This window comes from Triticum urartu, chromosome 1A, assembly GCF_056163025.1.
Source record: "Triticum urartu cultivar PI428250 chromosome 1A, HENAU_Tu73, whole genome shotgun sequence".
Classification (NCBI taxonomy): domain Eukaryota; kingdom Viridiplantae; phylum Streptophyta; class Magnoliopsida; order Poales; family Poaceae; genus Triticum; species Triticum urartu.
This window is the reverse complement of record NC_141873.1, coordinates 568,142,893-568,157,502: the sequence shown is the minus strand read 5'-3', so window position 1 is coordinate 568,157,502 and position 14,610 is coordinate 568,142,893.

The window sequence follows — 14,610 nt, the reverse complement described above, 5'->3', positions numbered from 1 at the left end:
TTATCATAACGTTGATTCTTTGATTGTGGGTTATCAAGATCAACAGCAGGTTCAATTTCTATATCATTATCATTACTGGGCTGAGCATCAACATGAACATCATCATTAACATTTACATTAGGTTCATGTTCATTACCAGATTGTGTTTCAGTATCAGAAATAGAAATATCATTGGGATTCTCAGGTGGTTCAACAATAGGATTAGGTGCATCAATATTATTTCTCTGAGAATCTTGCTCAATTCTCTTAGGTTGGCCCTCAGGATACAAAGGTTCCTGGGTCATTTTACCACCTCTAGTCATAACTCTAACAACATTATCATTTTTCTTACTATTTAATTCATTGAGCAAATCATTATGAGCTTTTAGTACTTGTTCTAATTGAGTGGTACCATAGAAGCATGTTTACTAATGAGTTTAAGTTCACCTTTACACTAGACATATAATCACCCAAGTGTTCAATCATATAAGCATTTTGTTTCAATTGTCTACCAAAATAAGCATTGAAGTCTTCTTGCTTAACCATAAAATTATCAAACTCATCCAAACATTGGCTAGCAAACTTAGTAGGAGGGATTTCAGCTTTATCATATCTATAGAGAGAATTTACCTTTACTACCTGTGTCGGGTTATCAAGACCATGTGTTTCTTCAATAGGTGATGGATTAAAACCATATATTTCTTCAACAAGCAGTAAACTAAGACCATGTATTTCTTCAATAGGAGGTAAATTCTTAACATCTTCAACTTTAATACCCTTTTCTTTCATGGATTTCTTTGCCTCTTGCATATCTTCAGGACTGAGAAATAAAGCACCCCTTTTCTTCGGAGTTGGTTTAGGAATAGGCTCAGGAGTTGGCTCAGGAGCTGGCTCAGGAAATGTTCAATTATTTTCATTTGTCAACATATTATTCAATAGAATTTCAGCTTCATCCGGTGTTCTTTCCCTGAAAACAGAACCAACACAACTATCCAGGTGATCTCTGGAAGCATCGGTTAGTCCATTATAAAAGATATCAAGTATTTCATTTTTCTTAAGAGGATGATCAGTCAAAGCATTAAGTAATTGGAGAAGCCTCCCCCAAGCTTGTGGGAGACTCTCTTCTTCAATTTGCACAAAATTATATATTTCCCTTAAAGCAGCTTGTTTCTTATGAGCAGGGAAATATTTAGCAGAGAAGTAATAAATCATATCCTGGGGACTACGCACACAACCAAGATTAAGAGAATTAAACCATATCTTAGCGTCACCCTTTAATGAGAACAGAAACATTTTAAGGATATAAAAGTAGCGAGTTCTCTCATCATTAGTGAACAGGGTGGCTATATCATTTAATTTAGTAAGATGTGCCACAACAGTTTCAGATTCATAACCATAGAAAGGATGAGATTCAACTAAAGTAATTATCTCAGGATCAACAGAGAAATCATAATCCTTATCAGTAACAAAGATAGGTGAAGTAGCATAAGCAGGATCATATTTCATTCTAGCATTCAGAGTTTTTTGTTTCAGCTTAGCTAATAATTTCTTAAGATCACTCCTAACATTGCAAGCAAGAAAATCTCTAGCAGTTTCTTCATCCATAACATAGCCCTCAGGCATAACAGGTAATTCATATGTATTGGGAGAACCTTCATCATCACTTTCATCAATATTATCAGTTTCAATAATTTCACTCTCTCTAGCCCTAGCAAGTTGTTCATCAAGAAATTCACCAAGTGGCACAGTAGTATCAAGCATAGAAGTAGTTTCATCATAAGTATCATGCATAACAGAAGTGGCATCATCAATAATATTTATGCGACATATCAGAATTAATAGCAGAAGCAGGTTTAGGTGTCGCAAGCTTACTCAAAACAGAAGGTGAATCAAGTGCAGAGCTAGATGGCAGTTCCTTACCTCCCCTCGTAGTTGAGGGATAAATTTTTGTTTTCTCGTCTTTCAAGTTCTTCATAATGATAAGCAGATATAAATCCCAAGTGACTCAAAGAATAGAGCTATGCTCCCCGGCAACGGCGCCAGAAAATAGTCTTGATAACCCACAAGTATAGGAGATTGCAACAGTTTTCAAGGGTAGAGTATTCAACCAAAATTTATTGATTCGACACAAGGGGAGCCAAGAATATTCTCAAGTATTAGCAGTTGAGTTGTCAATTCAACCACAACTGGATAACTTAATATCTGCAGCAAGGTATTTAGTAGCAAAGTAATATGATAGTAGTGGTAACGGTGGCAAAAGGTAACGGTAGCAAAAGTAATATTTTTGGTGTTTTATAGTGATTGTAACAATAGCAACAGAAAAGTAAATAAACGAAGAAAAATATGTGAAAAGCTCGTAGGCATTGGATCGGTGATGGAGAATTATGACGGATGCGGTACATCATGTAACAACCATAACATAGGGTGACAAAGAACAAGCTCCAATTCATCAATGTAATGTAGGCATGTATTCCGAATATAGTCATACGTGCTTATGGAAAATAACTTGCATGACATCTTTTGTCCTACCCTCCCGTGGCAGCGGGGTCCTAGCGGAAACTAAGGGATATTAAGGTCTCCTTTTAATAGAGTACCGGACCAAAGCATTAACACATGGTGAATACATGAACTCCTCAAACTAGGGTCATCACCGGGAGTGGTCCCGATTATTGTCACTTCGGGGTTGCCGGATCATAACACATAGTAGGTGACTATAGATTTGCAAGATAAGATCAAGAACTCACATACATTCATGAAAACATAATAGGTTCAGATCTGAAATCATGGCACTCGGACCCTAGTGACAAGCATTAAGCATAGCGAATTCATAGCAACATCAACCTCAGAACATAGTGGATACTAGGGATCAAACCCTAACAAAAATAACTCGATTACATGATAAATCTCATCCAACCCATCACCGTCCAGCAAGCCTACGATGGAATTACTCACGCACGGCGGTGAGCATCATGAAATTGGTGATGGAGGATGGTTGATGATGACGACGGTGACAGATTCCCCTCTCCGGAGCCCCGAACGGACTCCAGATCAGCCCTCCCGAGAGAGTTTAGGGATTGGCGGCGGCTCCGTATCGTAAAACGTGATGAATCCTTCTCCCTGATTTTTTTCTCCCTGAACACGAATATATGGAGTTGGAGTTGAGGTCGGTGGAGCACTAGGGGGGCCAAGAGGCAGGGGGCACGCCCAGGGGGGCAGGCGCGCCCCCCACCCTCGTGGCTAGGGTGTGGGCCCCTGGCCTTGATTATTTCGCCAGTACTTTTTATTATTTCCAAAAATAATCTCCGTGGAGTTTCAGGTCATTTCGAGAACTTTTGTTTCTGCACATAAATAACACCATGGCAATTCTGCTGAAAACAGCGTCAGTCCGGGTTAGTTCCATTCAAATCATGCAAGTTAGAGTCCAAAACAAGGGCAAAAGTGTTTAGAAAAGTAGATACGACAAAGACGTATCACATACTCTATTAAATCGGCTTATCATGCTCTCGTGAATCAAAAAGAGCGTGTAGCTCTAGAGGAAGGGCAGGTGACAGGACCATCAACGACTGAACAGCAGATGTGGAGTTCTTTTTGGAAACTCAAGGTTGTGCCCAAGGTAAGGGTTTTTTGGTGGCGAGTGATTAGGGGCATAATCCCTGATGAGTGCACCCTAAGACGGAGACAAATAAAGGAAGTGAGTACGTGCAAGATTTGCTTGGCAATGAAGGAAGACCTCATGCATGCACTCATCCATTGCTCTCATGCTCGTCGTTTTTGGGAGGAAGCTCGGCTTCTGTTTGAAATTTCACTCCCCCGACTCCATCCAGACACTTGGGCAAGAGATATCTTATGTGAGCAGCGGTTCTCGGAGAAAGAACGCGCCACAATCATCACCGTTATGTGGACCATCTGGATGTCACGCAACAGGTGGATACATGATGAAGTGAAGACCGACCCGGCTAGCTCGGTGAGAAGAACCAGAGAAGATCTAGCTTTGCTAGAACTTCCCAGGAAGCTTACGGTTGTCCTACCAGGCTATGGTTAGCGACCGCCTGATGGGAATATGATCAAGATCAACACAGATGCATCGATCAACTCCGATGATGGTATAGATGGTATTGGAGGTATAGCTAGATCGTGTTCGGCCTTCCTGGGAGCTTGGTGCAAGCCATATTTGGGGGTCTTGAACCCATTGATCGCTGAAGTCCAAGCAATGGAGGGCGTGATCTTTGCCAGTCTAAGGGGCTTCATGGAGGTGACCCTGGAGACGGACTGTCTAGAGGCAGTTAACCTCTGGAACAATCGCTACGACGATCGCTCGATTGTAGCACCTATCTTAGCAGAAATTAGAGAGCTCTCTCTTAGTTTTTCAACTTTTGTGATTCAACATGTATTCAGAGCGGCAAACGGTCCTGCACATCTTTGTGCTAAGCGTGCTAGTGCTTTTAATGTGACCGAGAGCTGGCTCGAAATGACCCATAGCTTCCTGATCAGCAGCATGTTGGCTGACTGCTCGGCGATGCCTTTGTTGAATAAAACTCTTTGAAGTTCCCCGCAAAAAAAAGACAGCCCCCCCCCATTTTATTATTTTATTTTGTTAAATACATATTGGCACAATTTCTAATACATGTCCAACATTTTTCATTCACACTTGGAACACTTTTAAGGTATATGTAAACTATTTTTCAAATACACATGGAATATTTTCAAATACATGTTGTACATTGTGTTATATATACGGTGATCATTTTTTAAATACAGGTGAACATGTTTTTAATATATTGTGATTTTTTTAATCACATGTTAAGCAATTTTTATACATGTCAAACATTTTTCTCAATACACGGTGAACATTTGTTCAAATAAGTTGAACATTTTTAAATACCAGGTGATGAAATATAAACACATGTTAAACATTTTGTAAATGAATGTCGAGCAATTTTCAAAACACACGTGACCATTTTTTTAAAGATGTTAATATACTTTCAAAATACTCACTGACCAATTTTGAAATACATGGTTAATTTTGTTAAATGCATGTCGATCATTTTTAAATACAAATTGCATATTTTTAAATACTTTGAACATTTTTCTAACACACAGTGAACACATTTAAAAAGGTGTGAGCACTTCTTAAAATACATGAGCATTTTCTAAAAAATATTTGTACCCCTTTTAAAATTACATGAATAATTTTTGTTTTGTAAATAAAATATAGTAATATTTTCTAACGAGCAAGCTGGAAAAAGATATCAACTTTACAAAGGCTTACCAACTGCCGCTCGATCTTGCTAATAGTAGAACACAACCACTTAAATCGTGCCAGGTTTGTTTTTTGAGGGAAATTTAAATCGTGTCGGGATGAACTACCGACAACGTTTCGTGCAGAACTTGTAATTTGGCCCGGCCATGAGCGGTATGACCTTGTAGCAGAGAACAACTTCTGGCCCATTGTAGGCGAAATCATTAGTTACTGAGTACTTTTTGCAAATGTCACTCTCACTTTTATGTTTGTCACTTGTCACAATGTGAAAATTTTCCTTTCTTTCATAGATTCGTTTTTCCAAAATGTTTTATCTCTTAGGCCGTTCGTCCAAATCTCCAACCGTTTTCACCGTTAGATTCTTCACGTTGCGATCTTCAAAACTAAGTCTCGTGTTGATAGGTTTTGACAAACTTTCCTTTTTACAAAAGAAAATCAGCCAAAAAAACCAAACTAGAATAACTTTTTTCCAATTTCGACTAGGTACAACTGTGCCTCTCGTAGAAACAAATCCGTGCATCCCCGAGAAGTAAATCTATGCCTCTGTCAGAAGAGAAAAAAAATAAGAAAACACATTTATGTTTTATTTTCCGAGAGGCACGACCGTACGTCTCACGGAAAAAAAATCTATGACTCCACGAGAAATAACTTTATGCCTCTCTTATAAAGGGAAAAAATAAAACACTTTTTATTTTCTTTCGGGCTTCTCGTGGAAGCAAATTGGCGCCTCCACGGGAAGTAAATCGGTGCCTCTCTCAGAAGAAAAAAGAAATGTTTGTGTGTTTTTCATTTTCCGAGAGGCACGACCATACCTCTCGCGGAAGTAAATTAGTGTCTTCACAAGAAGTAAATCTATGCCTCTGGCAGAAAAAAAAAAAGAAAAATGCACGCATTTTTTCCCCTTTTCTGAGAGGCACCGCGGAAGCAAATATGTGCCTTTCGTAAAAGGAAATAAAACAAAACGCATTTTTTTGAATTTTTTTGTCCAAAACCTAAGAACACACGTGGGAAAACCAGAAAGCCAAAAAAACAATAAAAATCATCTAAAAGCAGAAAACACGTACATAAAAATAAAAGGGAAGCTTTTTTGCACTCTAGATTTTGCCAAATTTCCTTATGCCACTCTTGATTTTGACATTTTCATTTTTGCCACTCTTAGTTTTTGACAATTATCACAATTCTCATTCCCGTGGCAAAATAAAATATTCAGAGTGCCAATTGTGATAATTATCAAAAGCTACTAGTGGAAAAAATAGCAATTGTGATAATTGTCAAAAAAAGAGAGTGGCAAAAGTGAATTATCAAAATCTAAAGTGGCATAAGGAAAATTGGCAGAATCTAGAGTGGCAAAAACAAAATTTTCCCAAAACAAAAATAAAAGAAAATTCGAAAGGAGTGCCCAGAGCGAAACACGTGATAATAGCTGAGAGCGTGCCAAGTGACGCGCTCCCAGGCCATGAAAAGTGACCCTTGCAGGGACTCTCGAAGGAGTACTCGCTGATTAGTTGCTCTCCACAACAGGCATGCTATAGATATCACCTCTATATATCGCTTATAGCAAGACATGCCAGATGGGCACCCCCTATGTTTCTTATGTATACAAAAATGTATAGAAAAAACATACAATGTGTGTGAAAAATTGATCATGTATTTAAATAATGTTAATCAAGCATGTGGAAATTGTTAAAATTGTATTTTAAAAATATTAATACGGCATTTGAAAAATGTTGAATGTATATAGAAAACATATTGAATGCCTATAGAAAAAACGTTGACCATATATTCAAAAAATCTTAAACCTGTATTTGGAAAATGCTAATAAGATATTCAAAAAATGTGTATAAAGAAATGTTGACCGTGTATTAAAAATGTTAAATTGATATTTGAAAAATTGGTAGTAGATCATTTGAAAAATGTTAAATGTGCATAGAAAAATATTGACCAAGTGTTCAAAATATGTTAATATTTTTAATAAAAATTATTAATCAATCATTTTAAAAATGCTGAGTGTATATCAAAAAAATTGTTGATCTTGTATTTGAATTTTTTTAAATGTACTAGAAAATTTTATTATATATATATGTGTGTGTGTGTGTGTGTGTGTGTGTGTGTGTGTGTGTGAAAAACAATGTAAATCGAGAGAGAGAGAGAAAACAATGGAAAACCAGAATGAAAGAAACTGAACCAAAGAAAAATGAAAGTGAACACAAAATGAAATGAGAAAAAACACGAAAATTTGATGGAAGAAAAACAATGAAGAAACAAAGAAAACCGGTAAGAACAGTGGGAAAAAATGAAGAAAGACGATGAAAAAACAAAGAGAAATAAAAAAGAATGGAAGCCAACCCAGCGAAAGAACAGTCAACTCAATTGAAATCTGGTGAACAAAAAAACAACGAATATGGGCCGACCAAGTAGGTACATGTGGGAAGGAATCCTTCAGGCCTCGTTTAGTAGGAGAGGATCGAGGGGGTTTTGAAGGGAATTTCCTCGCGTGGCCCAGAAACCCTGCGAAACCTCGAGGCCCATTTGGTACATGGGGTTTCGGCGGGCCAACCCCCTCTGACCCCCTCCCACACCCTCCTTTCCACGCGGTTCAGAGCCCTCGAGGGGGGACGCACGGATTTGGGGAGGAAACGACACCGCGCCGCCGCCCGCTCACAGTGCCGCCGCTCGACTCCTCCTCAACGCGCCACCGACCAACTCATCGACACCGACGTACCTCCTCCGTCGGCTTCTCCCCGATGGTAAGCCCTCGCCTCGTCTCCCCCTCTTTCCCCTCGTCGTTCAGGTTTCTTCCATCCACCCGTCCATGGCTACCGCCTGGTCTTCCCCGGCGAGCTCGCCAAGCACGCCGTCTCCGAGGGCACCAGGGCCGTCACCAAGTTCACCTCCTCCTAGACTGATGACATATTGTTGGTTTCTGTATCTGCACTGTTGACTCTGCCTATCTATCTGCAGGTAGTGGTACTAGTACGTGTTGTTGATTTTTTACTTGGTGACTGAATTAATCTCTGCTATGCACATTAGGTCAGGTGTATCATGGAGCGGCTGTAGTAGTAGCTTCAGACTTGGCTCCGATGGTGCTCTGTAGTTAGGTGATGGTGTGTGCTCTGACCATGTTATCCTACTGCAAGATTTTTGCTGGAATTCATGTTCTTGGATAAATCAGAAGTGGCATATGCAACTGAATTATGTCGCTCTTAAGTCTTAACTAGCAAATGTGCAGATGTTTGCCGATTACTGTGTAGCAAACTGTTAGCAATGTAGTACTATTTTTGCCATTAGTCTTTTTTCCGAACCATGCATGTATGAGAGCTGATAAAGGTACAAAAGAGGTTCATCTACAGGATACACTACACTCATGTTCTTATTTGACAGCCTGCCGCTTGGATTCTTGTTTGGGTGGATGAGTTGCCTCCATGTTTAGATGCTTACTAATGGTTGTTCATGTTCTAGAATTGTCTCGGTTTCCCAGTTCCAACTGGTGGAATACATCTTTTTGAAGAAGTAATTGTGTGTTACTGATTCAATTTGGCTGCTGCGACGTAAAGAGCAGGTTGTGGCAGATTGTGGAAAGGAGGGTGTGGGAGGGGGTCAGAGGGGGTTGGCTGCTTGGCTGCTTGTGAGACGATGGGCTGGCTGAGTCCGAGCAGTGAACTACTAGGAAGAGGAACCCATAAGCATCTAGATGGATGGAGAGGTTAGTGGGATTAACTTAATTAGTACTCAAGTCCCAGCATTTGCATGATGTGCTCATATACACCCACATGAATGTTCCATCCATATAAAAGGATTCAGATATAGTTGCATGAAAGTGTAGTATATGATTTGACTGAGATCCGATTTGGGGAACTCAAAGTGTTTGTTCATAGTTGTGGTTTGACATTGATATATTGTTCTCTGCAACTACTGTACTGGACTAGAGAGGAGATGTTATTCTGAAAAACATCACTCCTCTGGGTGCCTTATTTTTGTTCAATACCTTTTTTTCCTTGTTTGAGTGTCGCTTTACTAATTTTGTCTCTATTTGCAGGCTATCATCTGAGCAGTCATCCATTACCCAGCTTAAGCCAATACAGGTTACACTCCAAACAGACCGGGCAAGTGATTGTCTCTCTGTAGATATTATATAGGCAATATTCTGCCAAGCTTAGAAAATATATATTATCCCAAGTTTGGTGTATATTCATTTTTATTTGCATTCGTTTATGTTTATAATTAGGGTCAGATGCTCGTTCAGTTGCACATGTTTGTCTGGAGGAATCGTGCTTATAAACATTTTTTATACCTTGTATTGTACAAGTCGTCATCAGTCACTCGATTGATTAGGTGGATGCTTGTTTCTAGTCTGAATGATTATGTATCATCTTACATGCCTGTTCCGAGTTTTCCTTTGCCTGAATCATAATCAATTAACGGATAAGATCTTACACAGTTTGTTTCTTGTTCTGTACTGCTTTTGTTGGAGAAGACATGAAGATGCAGTACTACTGTGGAAATGTCTAACTGTTTGCCAATAAGATTGTAGTTCTCATATGATTCTCTTGCTGCTATTGAGTGATCCTTCATATTGTGGCTGTATGTGTTCTCTGGTTTATAATGGTCATAGTGATTATTTTTGTGGAGTCCCCCTTGTTAGTTTATTTTTTCAGGTTACATCCTCAACTAAGATTTGGTAAGTAGCCATCTCCTATCTTCTCGGCAAATACTCGACCGATTCTTTTTGCCATTCACCCGAGAAAGGCAGCATTAATACTAACCTCTTGCTATGATCTTGAATTTTTGCAGTGCAAATGGTGGACATTTAGCTAGTGGTACATGCCTTGCCGAGCTCCCCGACGGATAGTGCCTGACTTGCAAGCACGGCGGAGGCTTTGTCCACGGTCTTGCAGTGGACGATATTGTTTGGTCGGCAATGATAAAGTGTTCCCACAATGGCTGCCAGAGCGAGTCACCTAGCACGAGCTTGACGATCACCACAATGCTTCTACACTTCTGTAGCAACATGATTAGTTTTACATGTGGATTCTACCTGTAGCAAGTTTTTCTGTTATGATGTTGTTTTGCTTGTAAAGATTGGATTTTTGGATGTCTTGCACCATCGTAAATCAATATGCAAACCCTGCGTATCAAACAACACTTCTATACAAAAAGGATTGTGGCTAGAGGGGGATTTGGAATTCAGGGGGATTTGAGAGGATTGGGTGGAAGAGAGGGATTCACCGAATCCCCTCAAATCCCCACCCCCTTTGGGGCTGGAAACCCCCCTCTACCAAACAAGGCCTCAGTGAGACGGAATGAACACTCGTGCGAAGCGAGATATAGTCGCCCTGGTGGATCCTATTTGAAGCTCGTGAGCGTCCAAACGTCGAGGCTTCGCTGAAGGCGCTCCGAGTTGGCCAGCCCAGGTATGCATCGCTATTTTTTTTTTCTGCTTTTGTTTCTTTTTGTTTTCTGTTTCCCTTTTTGTTTCTTTTATTATATTTTTTACTTTGTTCTCTTTTCAAATTTTTCCTCTCATCTGAACAAAGATATGAACTCCAAAAAAAATTTATACAAAACTGTTCAATGTAAATTTAAATGTTGATCAACGCATATCACAAAATGTTAAATGTGAATTTAAATTTTTTTCAGCACATAGTACAAAAATGTTCAATATATATTTGAGAAATTGTTGAACATGTATTTAAGTATTGTTCAGCCTATATCACAAAAATGTTCAATTTCAAATTAGAAATTGTTCAGCATACATTAAAAATGTTCAATATATATTTTACAAAACGTAAGGTTTGAATTTAAAAAAGCCACGTTTTTAGTAATTGTTCTGTTTTTAGAATTTTTTTCGAATTTCTATATTTATTCACGAGTTTTCAAATATATTTAAGGAAAATCGTTCACATTTGTTTGCAAGAATTGTTGAAAATTTTGAAGGAAAAAAACATATTTGCCGTGTGCTATAGACGCTCCCCTCTGAGACCCTTCTTACCTCCTATATCGTGTGGTACATGGTGGATAACGGGCAAACATGCACCCACCCCCTGCCCTTTTGGTCGGCCCATGTGCGGGGCGGGGGTGTTCATGTTTTGTTTTTCTATTTTTACTTTTATTTCTTTTCTAACTTTGAATTTTGTTTATGAAATTTTAAAAAATATTTACAAATTCAAAAACTGGTTTTAAATCCAAATATTCAAATTTCCAAAAATGTTGTGAATTTGAATTTTTTTCTAGACTTAAAAGATGTTCTGAATTTTAAAAAATGTTCTCAGATTTCAAAATATTACATGAATTTTAGAAACAGGAAGAGGGGGAAATAAATAAAAATAAAACACCAAAATAAAATAAACAAAGAGGGAAAACCCGCTTCAGAGAAGATTACATTTTTTTAGGGAAGCTTCAGAGAAGATTACAGAACCTTCCAAAAACCTGTGTCTGGAAGATAGGAAAAAGCCGAGTATGGGCCCATATGCTCTTTGTGAGAGCCTTGCTGGCCAATGGCCCATTACGTGCAGAGATACTCATTCGCAGCCGCCCTCACTCTTTTTTCGTGCCACGTACGTACAGCAATGGCCGGCTTTCCTCGTTAAAAAAGAGCGTCGGTAAAGCTCCCACTTTTCCCATCCATCTTCTCACCTAAAATCCTGCGGTGGTCGGTGACGCGGTGGGTTCGAGGTGAGCCGACATGGGCCATCGGAACCGCGTACGAGGCGATGGACTCGGCGCCGCGCGTCGCCGACACATGGATCGCCCCGGCCGGCCCCGTCGCCATCGGCCCGGATCCCGCTGTCGAGACGGTGTAGTCGACCAACCCCGCCGTGCTCCGCCGTTAGGCGACAGCTCGTCATCAGGGGGCCGCCCACGGAGCGCTCCATCCCGAGGATGGGCGCCGCGTGCATACATGCATGCCTCTGTCGGCCGACGAGACCGCGCACCCGCATCGTTTGTTGTCGATCCCCTCTCGAACGTCGCCGTGGACCCATGCCGGCCATGGACGCGAAGGGCGAAGCGGAGGGAGGACGGGCGGTGCGTGCGTGCGCGTGTCGGCTCTCCGGCGAGATGGACCGCGCATCCGCATTGTCGAGGCTGTCGTCGCCATCGCGGAGCCCCAACCGCAGGCCGGCCGCGAGGGAGCTAGTCCATGTCCGTCGATCAAATTCAAAGATGGAAGATTTGATTGCGCGCGCCCGTGCGTGTCTCCTGCGTGTGTCCACGCTTTTCGAACAAGCGCCGGCTACTTGCAGCGGGTCAGGCGTATCTCTCCATCCAGATATATATATATAGCTTACTATGTCGACCGTGTCACTCGTGTCCACGTAGGGGTGTAGTCGGATTGATTGAGCTAGGTTCAATGCACGTCAATTAACCAATCAATTCTCCATCAAGCTGCTGGTACGTATTGACTGCGGTAGTCTTCTCCGTGCCCCGGGTCCTCTGCACTGCACTGCACGCATGTGGAGGAACATGGACACACACTGCACGCATGTGCGAGGGCTCAGCGAAGTGGACGGACCGAACATGCACGCACCAGGTCGCAGTGTACGTAGTACCATCATCGGCGCGCCCCGGCCGGTTAGTCGAGCTCGAGCAGCATGCGCCGTTTACAGGCATGCAGCCAATCCGTGTCATGCATGTGGCAGTAGTAGTAACACTGTGCAAATACCTGTGCACGTACAGCCTACAGCATCGGGGTACAGAGGCTATGCAGTGTACGCCCGTAGATACACAGCATCGATCACATGCCCGCCGCTGCGAGCAGGAACGGACGAGCGTACAGAAGCTAGCTAGGGAGCAAGCGGGTCGCCCTCTCGTCGACGGCAGACAGGCGCACGCACGGTGCCGCGCTCGCGGGGCCGGCTCCGGCGTCGACCATGTGAACGAGGCAGGATAGGATAGAGAGGGGGGGCCGAGGCGAGGCGGTTGAAGGGCGCGCGTGCCGTGTCGTCTCCGACGAGGCCGGGGACGGATGCGGCGCGCGGCGTCAGGGGTGCCGCGGGTGGTGGCGCCGCGGTCTGGGCCAGAAACGGCATCGTAACCGCCGCCTCCTCCGCCCCGGGAGCGCATCGGCCGTTGCTGCTGGTTGGTTGGTTGGGCCGTTGGGCGGGCCACGTCGTGGTAGTTGCGTTGCGTCGGTGGGGTCCCGCTTGCACCCGCCGCTACCGGTGCCGTCTGCCTGTGCCGCAGGGCAGCGGATCACCGGCACAGTCCGGCACTGTGTGACCGCGCCACTGCCCTGCCGCCGCGTCGACCACGTACCAACCAAATAAACCTGCCTAGTAAATGCCATGGCGTGCGGTCGCCGGAAAGAAGACGACGGTTGCCAAGTCCAAACCAAGCGCGCGGCGGACCGATCGAGCTAACCTTCGCTCGAATTCGAATCGACGGGCGCGCGCGGCGGCACGTACAACGTACGTATACGCACGTTAGCCACCCAGCCAAGGGCCACGGCCAACGGCCAAAACGCACCCACAGCGACGCCCGTTGCTCCGGCGCCGCGTGTCCCACCGAGGCCCGTCCCGCCCAACGCTCCGGCGCCAAGTGTCAGGCCGGTCCAATGGCCGGCGCTCCGCTCCAGCCTCCACGGCCGTTCGCCACGTACGTACGTACGTACGTATGGCGACACTTACTACTCGTTGCCAACTGCCACCGGATCGACACGTAGCAGCACGTCAGAGACACGGTTGGTCGATCGAGCCATCTATCCATCCGGCTCAGTACGTCGTGGTCATGGTTCCTGGGTCCGTAACTGCCGGCCGGTTATGGAAAAGTTAGGTGTTTCTGGTGGGCGTGGAACGGTTCGTACTATACGTGCGTAGATGCCCTGCGCCGGGTACGCAACACGTGTGTGTCGACGGTTAGCGGAGGAGTCGGTCGGTCGTCGTCACACCTAAAATGACGGGACGTCAGTTGCACTGATCAGTCAATTACCACGCGCACAGTGCTTGCTCCGTTGCCTCCACCACCGACTTGTCCTTACCATGCATAGAGTTTGGTTCAGCCGGTACTCACCATGCATGACGAGGATTAACTGAGACGGCTGCATGCACTTAGGTGATCGGTGGGTAGATGATGACTTTTTTCGCGATCGAGCACGAACATACAATAACAGAACTTTTCTACGTGGCACGATGCCCATCATAATTGACACCTATCAAAAAAATCACAATTGAAATCTAAGGGCATCTCCAACGGCAATTCATAAATTTTCTCCCGCATTCGTTGATGGATACAGATGTGTGAGACCGTCATCCAACCGTGGTCGCATAGAGGGCAGACGTTCAAATAGCCGCATGCAACACTAGTTCAATTTTAAAAAGTTCGAATATTACATTCCAACATTGTTGTCCTTTTTAACCGTCTACTAATGCTCAATC